Source organism: Tachysurus vachellii, chromosome 1 (genome assembly GCF_030014155.1).
Source record: "Tachysurus vachellii isolate PV-2020 chromosome 1, HZAU_Pvac_v1, whole genome shotgun sequence".
Taxonomy (NCBI): domain Eukaryota; kingdom Metazoa; phylum Chordata; class Actinopteri; order Siluriformes; family Bagridae; genus Tachysurus; species Tachysurus vachellii.
In genome coordinates this window covers 27,170,216-27,186,382 of record NC_083460.1, presented here as the reverse complement: position 1 = coordinate 27,186,382, position 16,167 = coordinate 27,170,216, and positions in this window count along the sequence as shown.

The window sequence follows — 16,167 nt, the reverse complement described above, 5'->3', positions numbered from 1 at the left end:
TCACGTCTGAGCTATAAATCAGCATGCCAAGCCTGAGTTCTGACTAGGTATATGCAACCTATAGAGAGATTTTTGTTGTAGTTCTGCACATCCATTGAGAGACTGCTGTCTGTTGCTTACAGGCGCTTTGCACTAGGAGTCCTTTATGGGTGTGGGAACCAGTGGTTTGCACAGACTGTTGAGAGCGAGTAGAGTTTTTGTACAAATACAGGTAGCAGTTGTGTCGTTATGTTCAGGAATGAATGATTCCTACCTAAGCGTGTGATAGCTTCAGATGTTGTGCTTTACCAGTCATTGAAACGATATTGAGCAGCAGTGCATGGCGTGCTTGTGTGTGTCATTGTGTGGTAGAACACAAGTCACTGTTGTGGAAATTATGGGTAATCATCTATTTTTTTAAGTCAATTGCTTCTCAGGTTGAAAAACACTGCAGACCATTGGTTTGGTACCACCCCATAGTTTATGCCTTGCATCTAATCAAAGCTTTATTGTACAATTTTTTGTCCATGTAAAGATTTTATCTACCGAACAGACCTATGCACCCACAGTCCCCCTCATTACTCTGTCTATCGTGTGTATTCTACGGTTCTCAAGAAAAGAAAATCAAAGAGTTAGAATATTATAAAAAACATCAAACTGTATAGTTAACATCTTTCCCTGAGTTTACAGTTTGACCTGGCTACATTCCAGCCTCTGGGCCACAGAATATCAACAGTAGTGAGAGTAGTTTGTGACAGAGTGAAACTTTTTGTTGGTTTTATGAAGCCAACAAACAAATCCAGGATGCATTCCATAACTACAAAATTCCCACTTACAAACAATGGCAGGAGAGTAAACATGCTTAGGTTTGAGGGAAGAAATGTGATGTGTTTCTTTCCCTCTGCCTTCTTTCAGCCCTGAGGTTAGCAAGTAGGCAGCAATGTGGGCTTCTCGTGGCCATCGTTGCTGTTTGCAGGTTGGCAGTTGTAACAAAAAAGGCACTTTTATGTGCTTTCTCCATTGGTTTTTACTGTTAATGTTATCATTGCTGTTTTCTTCTCTATTGTTAATGTGTTTATTTTCTTTTTCTTTTTTTTTTTTTTTACATCTCATTGTGGATATGATGATTTATTTAAATGCAAAAAAAAAAAAAAAAACCTACATGAAAAAAAAACTTGAACATGCTAATATTTGGGTTGAAGTCCTTTTGAACTGCCGCCCCACTAATTAACATGCATTTTTAGACCGATAAAAAGCAAGGAACAGCAGCAGTAGTAAATCAAACAGAACATCTAAAAAAAACATTTTTGGTTGGAAAGACAAGACTATAAATATGTTTAAAGGACTTTCCAGAATTCACATTTACAGCTTACAAAGCTGTAGTTTAGAATGGTACTGTGGTGGCCTTGGTCCCCTCAAACCCATCCAGGGTCTAGTTACACATACTCATCTTTAACAGTGTCAATCTTCCATGCACATATGACGCCACATATGACCTCTCTTTATTTTCCTACTCTAATGCTAGTTTGTACAAGCACACTATTATAGATTTCAATCACTTGTTAACATAAATTTCAGTGGTAGAGGGACAAACAAAATATCCTTAGAAACATATACAATATTTTTGTCAAGTCCTTACAGAGATTATATAGTGTATATAATGATATAAAATGCAAACGGGCAAAAAAAAAACCACAACACAGAAACAGCAATTCAGCAATAGCCTCTTGGTTTAAACCCTGATTACAAACATTAGGGCACATTCTAACAGTTCACGTAAGCAGACTCTGGGGCGGCAGAATATTTCCCATTATCTCAGGCTTGGACGGTAGCAATCCTGTCCTTTTTCAGCTAAAATTAAGTCCTATTCCTTTAAATTGTCAGTGTCTGTTGAAGCTACGGAAGGATGGGCGAGTTTGGGAGAATTTGCACTTTTGCTGATGAAAAGAATTTGTATTGTATATGAGACCACTAAATGTGCATCGTCTAAATCATGTAATTCCATTTTTTTCCGAATTTGTTTCCATTTTATTCTGTTGGGTTTCATTTTTGTTTTGTTTGTTTATTTTTATGAAATATATCCAAAAATGTCTGGTGTCCTGGTTTAAGAAATAAGATCTTTCTATTAAAAAAAAAAAGAAATGTTCATGTTCTCTGTCTCAGTATATTTTCTGGACATAATCTTGTCATTGCAATCAGTTGTGATTTTTACATACTCTCACCATCCAGTTTATTCACCTGCACATTCATGCAGTTTTTATCAGCCAATTATATGGAGAAGAAGTAGCATGACGAAGCTTTCAGATACAGGTCAAGAACTTCAGCTAGTGTTCACATAAAACATCAGTAAAACCTGTGATCTCTGTTATTTTAACCATGAAACTGCTGATCTTCTGAGAGTGGAAACAGCTTGTTTATAAGACTGAATAGTTTGAGCTGCAGGGAAGCAACAATAAGCAGAAAAGCATCTCGACATGCACAAAACCTAAAACCGTCAAAGGTGGATAGGTTACAACAGCAAAGGACCACATCAGGTTCCTCTCCTGTCAGCCTAGAACAGGAATCTGAGAATATCATGTGCACAAACTCAAATAAACTGAGCATGTCATTTTCCAGTCTTCAGCTGTCTAGATTGGGGGAGTTTGGAGTGAAACCCAATGGTATTATGCTGTAATAGTCCATCTATCTCAAGGTTTGATCAATTGTGCATTTTGAGTTGCTTTTCAGCTCACCAGGGTTTTAAAGCATAATTATCCGACTTACGATAGATTTCCTGTCAGCTTAGACCAGTCTGCTCATCCTCCTCAGATCTCTTTTATACACAAGGTGTTCTCGATCTTTTTTCACACGTTTACTTTATTCGATTCAATTGAATTTTATGTATATATCAATTTGTTGTTGTCATAAAGCAACGTTACAGAAATCTGGATATGCATTTACATTTAAATATCTAAGAAGCAAACCAAAGACAAAAGTGGCAAGGAAAACTCCCGGAAATTACTTCTCTGGACATGTCTGTGTGAGTTTCCACAGGGTTCTCTGGTATCGTTCCACTTTATCGAACATGACTAGAGGTGAATTGGCTAGGCTAAATTTCCAGAAGTGTAAATTACACTATATGGCCAAAAGTATGTAGGCACCTGACCATCACACCCATACAGTATGTGGGTTTTTCTCAGAACTATTTGATGCAAAGCTGGAAATGCACAATTGATCAGATGCCTTTTGATGCTGTAGCATTTCAATTTTTCTTCCCTAGAAATAAGGAGCCCAAACATGTTCCATCATGACAATGCCCCTGTGAACAAAGATAGTTCCATGAAGACAATTACATTTCCAGCATTTAGCAGACAGCTTTATCCAGAGCGATTTACATTTAATACAACTAAGCAATTGAGGGTTAAAGGCCTTACTCAGGGGTCCAGCAGTGGCAGCTTGGTGGATGTGGGATTCAAACTCACAACCTTCCAATTGCTAATCCTTACCCACTAGGCTACCAGATCCCTAGTGAGACATGGTTTGCTAAGGTTTAGACTGGAAGGGCTCGAGTAGCCTGCCCATAGCCCATAACCCTACTCAAGACATCTGGGGATTAACTATAACGCCAGCTGCACCCCAGACCTCTTCGCCCAAACTCACAAATGGTCTTGTGGCTTAACGGGAAAATCCCCACAGCCACTCTCCAGGATCTAATGGAAACCTTTCATAAAAGAGTAGAAGTTATTAGAACAAAATGAGGACTAAATCTGAAATGGGAGGTTTAAAATCCACATTTAATCCCCTCTGATAGTATTGGAGCTGCAAGGCCAATTCTTCTATTTTCACTATACACTGAAGACATTTGGGTTTGAGATCAAATGATGAATATGAGAATTTCAGCTGTCACTTCCTGATACTGACATCTAGATGTGTTAAAAAAAAAACTTTTAAGACAGCTAGTTTTAAAATAGTAGTATATATAATCGTAAAATAGAAAATATCAGTTAATATTAGGTCGCATATCCTTGCCTTGCAATAACTGACAAAATGTTCATGAATTCATTCTTCAGCTTCCATCGTCAATAAAGATCAGTGAGCCTGTTCCAGAAGTAGCCATGCAAGCCCAGGCCATGACACTACCTCCATTGTGTTTGACTGATGAGGTTGTTTGTTCCCCCCAAACCATCACTTTAAGATTAATCTTGATTCCAGAACTTTTGTGTCTCTTATGGGTCCCTGTACTACTTTAGAGATTCCTGCCATTCTTACTGCTGATGAGTGGTATGGCATTTATGTGCCTGCTCTCACTGTCCTACCTTCTTCACAGTACTTAGTGTTTGTCATCCACTGTTGTTGCGTTCCTTTTTGCTGACCTGATATCTAGTCATTAGTACACCATTGGTGTCTTTCTTGGCTACATCCAATGTAATTGGTAATAGATTTTCCCTCTTTTCTAAGCTTCAATATGACATTCTTTTCTTGCATAGACCGTTCATATTGCCCCTTTTAACAACAGTAAAAAGTGTAAATGCAGTAAATCTTCTCAGGCACAATCCTGGGCTCAAACCAAGAGTAGAAATTCAGAGTTATTAATCAATCTAACAGGGCACCCACGTGGGCAACTGGAAGCACCTTTCAGTTTTGATCACATGAAAAATAGAAGTGTTTAAACCATGTGCCAGGCCAGATTGTTTAACGCTCCTAGACATAAATATCGGGTAAAGAATGATGAAAATCCATTGTCTCATATTCATCATTTGATCTCTGTATGAGTGAAAGGTGAGATTGCGAGGTGAACAAAAACTATTGACCCTATACTGTATGTGTGTGCAGGTTGCACTGTGACTGACTTACATCACATACAGGCTGTAATCCTGCCTCACACTGAGAATGCCCATGATAGGCTCCAGATCCACTGCTAACCTAACCAGGATAGAGCAGTTACAGAAAACTGAAGATGAAGACAAAAAAATTGATTCGCAGTGCACGTCTCTACCACAAGATGGCGCCAAACCACCAGATTAAAACCAATTTTATCTTCTGGAGAATAAAATTAAAATCTTGACATGAACTGGAAAATCCGATTATTATTATTATTATTATTATTATTATTATTATTATTATTATTATTATTATGTAAACGTGTGATTCTGAGATACTGTACTTACACCATAACTCTATAAAATATTTTACAAAGGTCTCCTTAAGTAAACATTTAATATATTTCCTATATTAGACTCAGCATTTAAATGTGTACAGTAATAATACTGACATTTATTGGAGTTTTTATGTAGTTATTTCCAGAACAGGTCCACATTTATTACTAAATATAACTGATAATGGTGGTTTAACTACAGTAACAAGAAAGATGACCACTTACCAGCCAGAGCCTCGGATTTTAGCAGAAACTGGAAGTGCCTTTATTTCTTATATAAGTGGCCTAACAACAGTTTCAGTCATTTTATATATCCAAATGTTTAAATGATATACGGGGTAAAGCCTTCCCAAAGCACAGCTACGTGTTTGGGAGCAGAATTAGCATGATTCAGATAAAAGGACACAACACTGTATTTTTAAATTAATCCAACTTTTTATGGTTTTCGAACTCCATTATTTATATCATGTGTTGTAGACAAATCTGACTTACCAGATGGGGATGATAAAGTGCTACAGCATTTCTCTCAAACGTTTCTGGTTTTCTTTCATATATTTGTTTTGCTAACAATATGGAAAACTTCGCAAATGGCACAAGAAGGTGGGGTTTGTGCTGGAAATTACAAGGGGTAATTATTATTATTATTATCATCATTATTATTATTATTATTATTATTATTGTTGTTGTTGTTATTATTATTATGCTTATAATAATAACAACAACAATAATAATAATAATACTATTGATAATAATAATGACAATAACAATACAAGTTCTGTATAAACTGTTTATGATGATTATTATTATTATATAATTAATATTAATATAATACTTTTGATACTTTTAGTAACAACAACAACAACAACAACAACAACAATAATAATAATAATAATAATAATAATTATTATTATTATTATTATTATTATTATTATTATTATTATAATGTTCTGTATAAACTGTTTATTATTATTTCCATCAAAGTATTTGACCACTCTTAAATCACATCCCCCACAGCCCTGAAATGGTCCAGTAAAATATTACCCTATGTTCAAAATGCTACTCTATTTCCAGTTCCATACAAAAAGTACATTATGGAGGTTTTGTACCAGCTATCGTACATCATTTGGACACCAACCTGTCGCAAAGCATTGTGGGAACTGCGTGAGTACATGGTCTCTATGAATAACACCCTAATCTCAACATAGTGCTCTATTTTGGGGAGTTTTGCCTTTTTCTATCCACAAATGAAAGCACAGTGAAGAATGTCGAGTGTATTATATTATATTATATTATATTATATATGACAGAACATATATATATATATATATATATATATATATATACAGGGAGTGCAGAATTATTAGGGAAGTTGTATTTTTGAGGATTAATTTTATTATTGAACAACAACCATGTTCTCAATGAACCCAAAAAAACTCATTAATAGCAAAGCTGAATATTTTTGGAAGTAGTTTTTCGTTTGTTTGTAGTTTTAGCTATTTTAGGAGGATATCTGTGTGTGCAGGTGACTATTACTGTGCATAATTATTAGGCAACTTAACAAAAAACAAATATATACCCATTTCAATTATTTATTTTCACCAGTGAAACCAATATTACATCTCAACATTCACTAATATACATTTCTGACATTCAAAAACAAAACAAAAACAAATCAGTGACCAATATAGCCACCTTTCTTTGCAAGGACACTCAAAAGCCTGCCATCCATGGATTCTGTCAGTGTTTTGATCTGTTCGCCGTCAACATTGCATGCAGCAGCAACCACAGCCTCCCAGACACTCTTCAGAGAGGTGTACTGTTTTCCCTCCTTGTAAATCTCACATTTGATGATGGACCACAGGTTCTCTATGGGGTTCAGATCAGGTGAACAAGGAGGCCATGTCATTAGTTTTTCTTCTTTTAGACCCTTTCTTGCCAGCCACGCTGTGGAGTACTTGGACGCGTGTGATGGAGCATTGTCCTGCATGAAAATCATGTTTTTCTTGAAGGATGCAGACTTCTTCCTGTACCACTGCTTGAAGAAGGTGTCTTCCAGAAACTGGCAGTAGGACTGGGAGTTGAGCTTGACCCCATCCTCAACCCGAAAAGGCCCCACAAGCTCATCTTTGATGATACCAGCCCAAACCAGTACTCCACCTCCACCTTGCTGGCGTCTCAGTCGGACTGGAGCTCTCTGCCCTTTACCGATCCAGCCACGAGCCCATCCATCTGGCCCATCAAGACTCACTCTCATTTCATCAGTCCATAAAACCTTAGAAAAATCAGTCTTCAGATATTTCTTGGCCCAGTCTTGACGTTTCAGCTTGTGTGTCTTGTTCAGTGGTGGTCGTTTTTCAGCCTTTCTTACCTTGGCCATGTCTCTGAGTATTGCACACCTTGTGCTTTTGGGCACTCCAGTGATGTTGCAGCTCTGAAATATGGCAAAACTGGTGGCAAGTGGCATCTTGGCAGCTGCACGCTTGACTTTTCTCAGTTCATGGGCAGTTATTTTGCGCCTTGGTTTTTCCACACGCTTCTTGCGACCCTGTTGACTATTTTGAATGAAACGCTTGATTGTTCGATGATCACGCTTCAGAAGCTTGGCAATTTTAAGAGTGCTGCATCCCTCTGCAAGATATCTCACTATTTTTGACTTTTCGGAGCCTGTCAAGTCCTTCTTTTGACCCATTTTGCCAAAGGAAAGGAAGTTGCCTAATAATTATGCACACCTGATATAGGGTGTAGATGTCATTAGACCACACCCCTTCTCATTACAGAGATGCACATCACCTAATATGCTTAATTGGTTGTAGGCTTTCGAGCCTATACAGCTTGGAGTAAGACAACATGCATAAAGAGGATGATGTGGTCAAAATACTCATTTGCCTAATAATTCTGCACTCCCTGTATATATACACGTATATATATATACGTGTATATATATATATATATATATATATATATATATATATATATATATATATATATATTTGGGTACATTGTGTGCTGTAAAGTTTTAAAGCTGGGGTGCAACACATACAGCCTGCAGAACCAGAGCAGCAAGACATATGTTGTAATAATATGTTCTGATAAATTAATTTAGTATCCATGTTCTAAATTAAACTGCTCAGGCCCAGTTGGTGAATGAAAAGATTAAAAAAATGAAAAAATTCCACAAGGAGGCAAAGTAGAGCAATAAACTAGGGGCCCATTAACTAAGCTACTGGCAAAATGTGCTAATAATGTCATTCTTTGCCAAAAAAATTCATAAACCCTAACAGGTTTATTTTCTAAGTACATTTCATGTCATATTTGATTTCAGTTAAATATATGTAAATATTCTCCTGTGGGCCCACCACCTGCAGGAGAAACCGTAAGGGGCTGGTGCAATGTGGATTGGGTGGCAGTCGAAGGCGGGAGCCTCGGCGACCCAATCCCCAGACACGGAATCTGGCTCTAGGGACATGGAATGTCACCTCGCTGGGGGGAAAGAGCCTGAGCTGGTGCGGGAGGTTGAGAGATACCGACTAGATATAGTTGGGCTCGCTTCCACGCAGAGCTTGGGCTCTGGAACCCAACTCCTCGAGAGAGGCTGGGCTTTCAACTACTCTGGAGTTGCCCGCGGTGAGAGGCGGCGGGCTGGTGTGGGCTTGCTCATAGACCCCCAGCTCAGCAGCCATGTGTTGGAGTTCACCCTGGTGAACGAGAGGGTCATTTCCCTGCACCTTCGGGTCGGGGAAAGGTCTCTCACTGTTATTTGTGCTTACAGGCCAAATGTCAGTGTAGAGTACCCGACATTCTTGGTGTCTCTGGGAGGGGTGCTGGAAAGTGCTCCGACCGGGGACTCCGTCGTTCTACTGGGGGACTTCAACGCTCACGTGGGCAGCGACAGTGACACCTGGAGGGGCGTGATTGGGAGGAACGGCCCCCCCGACCTGAACCTGAGTGGTGTTCTGTTATTGGACTTCTGTGCTAGTCACAGTTTGTCCATAACGAACACCATGTTCAAGCATAAGGGTGTCCATCAGTACACATGGACACCCTAGGTCGGAAGTCAATGATCGACTTTGTGGTTGTTTCATCTGACCTCCGGCCGTATGTCTTGGACACTCGGGTAAAGAGGGGGCGGAGCTGTCAACTGATCACCACCTTGTGGTGAGTTGGATTCGATGGCCGGGGAGGAAGTTGGACAGACTTGGCAGACCCAAACGTACTGTGAGGGTCCACTGGGAACGTTTGGCAGAGTCTCCGGTCAGAGAGATCTTCAACTCCCACCTCCAGCAGAGCTTCAACCAGATCCCGAGGGAGGTTGGAGACATTGAGTCTGAGTGGACCATGTTGTCCACCTCCATTCTCGATGCGGCCGCGCGGAGCTGTGGCCGTAAGGTCTCCGGTGCCTGTCGTGGCGGCAATCCCCGAACCCGGTGGTGGACCCCGGAAGTAAGGGATGCTGTCAAGCTGAAGAAGGAGTCCTATCAAGCCTGGTTGGCTCGGGGGACTCTGGAGGCAGCTGATAGGTACCGGAGGGCCAAGCGAGCTTCAGCCCGGGTGGTTGCAGAGGCAAAAACTCTGGTCTGGGAGGAGTTCGGTGAGGCCATGGAGAAGGACTATCGGTTGGCCTCGAAGAAATTCTGGCAAACCGTCCGGCGCCTCAGGAGGGGGAAGCAGTGCCCTGCTCACACTGTTTACAGTGGGAGTGGGAATCTGCTGACTTCGACTGGGGACATTCTTGGACAGTGGAAGGAGTACTTCGAGGATCTCCTCAACCCCACCGACATGTCTTCCACTGAGGAAGCAGAGGCAGAGGGCTCAGTTGAGGACTAGTCGATCCACCAAGCTGAGGTCACTGAGGTGGTTGAGAAGCTCCTCAGTGGCAAGGCACCAGGGGTGGATGAGATCTGCCCTGAGTACCTCAAGTCTCTGGATGTTGTGGGGCTGTCTTGGTTGACACGCCTCTGCAACATCGCGTGGCGGCTGGGGACAGTGCCTCTGGACTGGCAGACTGGGGTGGTGGTCCCTCTGTTTAAGAAGGGGGACCGGAGGGTGTGTTCCAACTATAGGGGGATCACACTCCTCAGCCTCCCTGGAAAAGTCTATGCCAGGGTACTGGAGAGGAGAATTCGGCCGATAGTCGAACCTCGGGTTCAAGAGGAACAATGCGGGTTTCGTCCCGGTCGTGGAACACTGGACCATCTCTATACCCTCACCAGGTTGCTGGAGGGTTCATGGGAGTTTGCCCAACCAGTCCACATGTGCTTTGTGGATCTGGAGATGGCATTCGACTGTGTCCCTCGTGGTGATCTGTGGGGGGTGCTCTGGGAGTATGGGGTCCGGGGCCCTCTGCTAAGGGCTGTCCGGTCCCTATATGACCGGAGCAGGAGTTTGGTTCGCATTGCCGGCAGTAAGTCAGACTTGTTCCCGGTGCATGTTGGACTCCGGCAGGGCTGCCCTTTGTCACCGGTCCTGTTCATTATTTATATGGACAGGATTTCTAGGCGCAGTCGGGGGCCGGAGGGAGTCTGGTTTGGGGACCACGGGATTACGTCTCTGCATTTTGCAGATGATGTTGTCCTGTTGGCTTCTTCAAATCAGGACCTTCAGCGTGCACTGGGACGGTTTGCAGCCGAGTGTGAAGCGGTGGGGATGAGAATCAGCACCTCCAAGTCCGAGGCCATGGTTCTCAGCCGGAAAAGGGTGGCTTGCCCCCTTCAGGTTGGTGGAAAGCTCCTGCCTCAAGTGGAGGAGTTTAAGTATCTTGGGGTCTTGTTCACGAGTGAGGGATGCCTCCTGGACGCCTCACTGGGGAGGTGTTCCGGGCATGTCCAACCGGGAGGAGGCCCCGGGGAAGACCTAGGACACGCTGGAGGGACTATGTCTCTCGGCTGGCCTGGGAACGCCTCGGTAGTCTCCCGGAGTAGCTGGACTCCGACAGGGCCGCCCTTTGTCACCGGTCCTGTTCATTATTTATATGGACAGGATATAGGAGCACTACATGCAGCTTTCTAGTTTAAACACACATGCAAAAGAGGAGAAAAGATGCACTTTTTAGTACCCTTTTTCTGAAAGTATCCAGAACATATTTTAGAGAGCAGATGCTTTTTATATGAAATTAGAAGCAGGAGCAGACAGGATAGATATTCGTGTCCCAAATACTATATTATTCAGGAAATAGGATGTAGATTTGGACGTACAATTGTCCTTGTACTTCAGCTAATGTATTTTATTGCACTGTTTTAACCTAATTTGTGAGTAATGACATTTTTTGTTTATTTTTAAGGTATCAACTCTCCTGTACTTGTTGTTTCATAAAACAAGCTACAATTAACCTGGTAATTGAGTGGAAATTGATTAAGTTGAACACAGACCAGCTATTTGGTTTCATTAATGTTTTTTTACAAATAGATTGAGATATCAGGACACTACAAAACTGTCTGCGGAGATCCTTTAGAAGTGTTTGGGCCCCCTTATTCTCTCCTTAGGGTATTAAAGTGAGTCTGTGTGTCTATGAGAAAGAGTATGAAAGAGATTTCATGCAGTGACAGAATCTGTAAGGACTCCTGCTGCCTTTTTAACAATGAACATGAGGATAAGTTTTTACAACTGAGAAGAATGTATCTTAATTATCTTCAATGACAGCCTACAATTTTAAAGGGTTAAAATATGATCTTTCAAAAAAAAAAATCATAGAACAAACTAATGTGAAATCTTCTTAATCAACAAGCAGCATAATCAGGTCATATCACAGAAAGAAACACTATCATTGCAGTTTGTCTGAGCCAGTATCTGTGTTGCTAACAATTCCATATGACAATAATTTGCCAAAGCTGAATACAGATCTTTCTTTCATATGTTGATTAGGGACCTTGGCCCTTAACCCCTGTGTCATAAGTGCACCTAACCGCAGTCCACCCACACTGTGCTGTTAGAGACTACAGGGCTGAAGCATGACCTACGGGCATCACTTAGTCCCCAGAGAACCAGCCTGTGGTGCCTTTAAACCATTGCGGCAAAAAAGCCACACCAGAACTCTGCAGTCATTAATATGCAAAAATGCAAATGAGTGGGTAATTAAGAGCCAGTGCTCTCTGGAGGCTCTTTGATTGCTAATGAATTCTAATCTGCAAAGACGAGGGGGAGGGGAGAGAGGAAAATAGATAAAAGAAAAGAGAACAAAAAAAGAGAAACATTAGGACAGGCATCCTGATCATTTTCCTTCGGGATGAGCCTACAAAATTATTTTAGGCCCTAAAATTTGATGTGAATAAGATTAAAGGGTCCGACAGCACAGTCAGTTTAACATTTAATTTTAACTCTAGACTGCCAAAAAGGATAGAGTAGTATAAAAAAATTACAAAATGATTTTTAGGATTGGCCAGAACACAAACATGACTGTTATCAATCAGTAATTGTAGAACCTGTGCATATGCTATGAATGGAGGTGTCTGAGTAAAACAAACTGAGAGAATAGAAATGGAATACCAGCTAGATAGACATAGCTGCATGTCTACAGCAGCAACAGCTGCATTGTACAGAGACATCATTTCATCACTTTTACAAAGCAATAAGAACCCCCCCCATCCTGTGTTACACACGTGTGCACACACACATGCACACCAACATGATTCTCTTATTGTTGAGCAAGAACTCCTCCAACACGCACAATATTCTCACAACCCATCCTCCATACACTCATTGATCTCTCTCTCTGTCCTGCTTTTCTTGGTCACATACAACATTTCTCTATTGTCACATTATTAGTTGTTAAGAGAGCATAAGTTATATCATGCAAATATATTTCACAATGAAAATTTCAAAGTATTCTCAGCTCATCTGAAATATACAGACATATAATTGTAAAATGATGTTCTCTAGGTTTATATTATCAGCTATGCATTGCTTCAGGTATTTTATCCATGCGTTTTCATATAGCATCTTCTTCAGGGAAGATCTTAGGGTTTGTAAACAGGAAGCTTGTGCCCCTTTCACTGTACCCGATGCATGAGTGACACAGAAAGAGCTGCTCAAGCAAACCACACAACACTGGGATTTCATTTCGGCAGGTGTGTTGGTATCAGTGTGGGGCTGTTACTGTTCATGGGAGCTCATGATTGTGCTAATGAATTCATGCTTGAAAGCAAGTCAAATGCAGTGAGTTCTTTTTATTGGGGTTATTTTTTTCAGCAGTCTTTGTTAATATTTAGATATTTTTGCCTGATTGTGCGGGTGAAAAGGTAGAGTTTTTTTTAATGCAACCAGAAAAGAATCCAGTACATGATGTCATGGACAGCCAGATAGGAGTAATAAATGGTCCCTTTCTGAGGCAATGGGGGGTTGTTAAGGTGAATGTCTCAGCTTCGATGTCCTTTTACTGGCCTCCGATCAAGCAAGCTCAGCGGGGGTCAGTTTACTGTCAGCCATGCGAGCAAAACAGATAGATTCCTCTCTCTCACCCCCTCTCTCCCACCTTCTGCGTAGATAGACCCTGAACATGGGCAGCGGGCCAGAGCCATCAATCTAGCCCTGGCTACCAGCAGGCATACTGTGAAGCAAAGCTTTTATTTATTTTTTTAAGTTCATAAATATGTAACAGCTCTTAAAATGGATATAAAAGCAGCTAAAGAGATCCGGAGTAGATGCTGAAAAACATAACTTGTAATATAGCCTTCATCTTGAACAAAAGATTGAAACATGCCTGTGACTGACAAGAGCCAGTCAGTGTTTGAAGTGATGGGAAAGGATGGGGGATGGTGGAGGTTTGGGGCTGGCCTACTTTTGTGTCTGATCAGTACCGTATGCGTCTCAGATCTCAACCTTCACTGCAGGTAGTTGACGAGTGCAGTGCACTGCATGTTGAACATCTGGCTGATTCACTGAACGCAGGGAAGTAGCAAAATATGTGTAAAACCCTCGTATGGTTTCAAATACTTATTGTCCCCAAAAGCTGTAATTTAAAGCTGTATAGTTCTCTTAATTATTATATCACCTAACATCTTTAATAACATCTATCCGTTAAAAGAACTATATTTAACATATGTAAACGCATATACACTGCTTTGTTTGTCTCAGGCTACTGCTTATAAAAATATGTATTTGTTGCCATCAAACATATGGAAATCATCTTTAATGTCAAATGAACCATAGTAGAACACCTTTTTCAAGGCACTAATTAAATGATAATTATATGTTAATTTCTATACATACTTCTCAATTACCAAGCATAATATTGTGATAAATAAACACAACTGAGAATATTCTATTCCCTCATAAGTGAGTACGCAAATTTTGAGGTTTATTATTGTTATTTTATACATTAATAAATATTTTATATGTTTACACAAATGTACAAAACATATGCTAATTTTACTTCTACATCTGGTGTTAATTAAGGACAGAGGGTGGGGAATGGCTAGGAGGAAGTGCGAAGGGCTCAACAGAGTCACTCTCTCAGATAATGAGTCCTACCATGCATATGAAAATCTCCAGAAATTACCTTTGCCAAGTCACTATGAAAGTCTGTTCAAAATCTGGCGAATTTCCAACGTTCATGCTAAGAGAATCCAAACCATACATGATTCTCGATGTCATTTTTTTCTGTAATTCATTTTAACTCCATTCTCTTGCTCTTTTTTGTCCATTGTAACCCTCCCTCCTTCCGTCTCATTGCCCTAGTGCCTGCTCTCCATGTCAGGCCCAGCTGTTACTACAAACTACTTGGAGCGTTTACAAGCACTGTAGTGAACCTTGCTGTTCTTACATGAGCCCAACTACCTTAAAAAACCTAGTATACTACAATTATCACCGGTTTTTTATTTTGGAAAAGAATACATTTTTAAGATAATAAGATTTTTTCTATTGTGAGGTATAGGCTGTTTTCTTTATTCAGTGGAAACAGTAAGACTATGTGTAACAGCCATACACACTGCACACCGTACAACACCCTGGGGGTTAATTATTGCGATTTACTGAGGCTCTTTACTCAAGGGAAATTCATGTTATTATTTACCAATTTCTTAGTTTTACTTTTCCCTAGTGACCAGCATCACCACAATTAAATTTGAGTTCATTATAAATTCATTACATATATATGCATGTGTGTGTGCGTGTGTGTGTATGTGTGTGTGTGTGTGTGTGTATATATATATATATATATATATATATATATATATATATATGTATATATACTTCTGGTATGCATCTTAATTTAAAATTACTCTATAAATTCTATAAAAACGAATTAAAGGTTTCCCAGGTGAAATAAAAATACTTATAGGGTACTAAAGAAGATATCTTTGATGACCAATTAAAGCAACAAATGACATTTTATAGGGTGTATATGGTGGGTATTTTTCATCTTAGATATTGAATATATTAAACCTGTTATTTGTACGTTTTACATTTAATTTCTTAACATTATTATTATATTTTTATTGAATTCAGATTTTTTCTTTTCTTTTCCTTCTGAATGGGATGCTTTAGAAATCAACATGAGAGTTACATAAACTGTAGTTAACCAGTTCCCTATCTGAACTACTCTCAGGCTCCGTCCCAAACCGGATACTACTATACTACATACTGTGGTAAAATGACAGGCCCCCAGACGTTACTTTAGGCTGCGTACTATTTAGTAGGTTGGAGAGCGGTTTGGGACGGAGCCTCTATTGGTTTCTGTGGCCAGATCTCCCCTCCCCCACTCCGTGTGACGATCCCAGACTCCGCTCTGCCCCCCCAAACCCCAGGAAGCTTTATGAATCACACAGAGAGGGAGAAAAAAGGCCACTTCACTGGTCGTGTTCACATTGAACTGCGAAATAATTCAGAAGTGAAAAACAGAAATAATACGAACGCGTTTATGTTGTGTAAACCCTCCAAACTGGGGACCCTTCTACACTGCACTAACATTGAGTTAGTAGACGTTACATTTCTGTTTAGCGTCTCAGAATTGAACCGTATCCAGCAGGCAAAGTTTTACCCAAACGTCTAACGAGTGCAAAAGGATTATGTTTTGTATCATGACAAAACGTTATGAAGTAAACCGTTCACCTGCTAGTCTTATT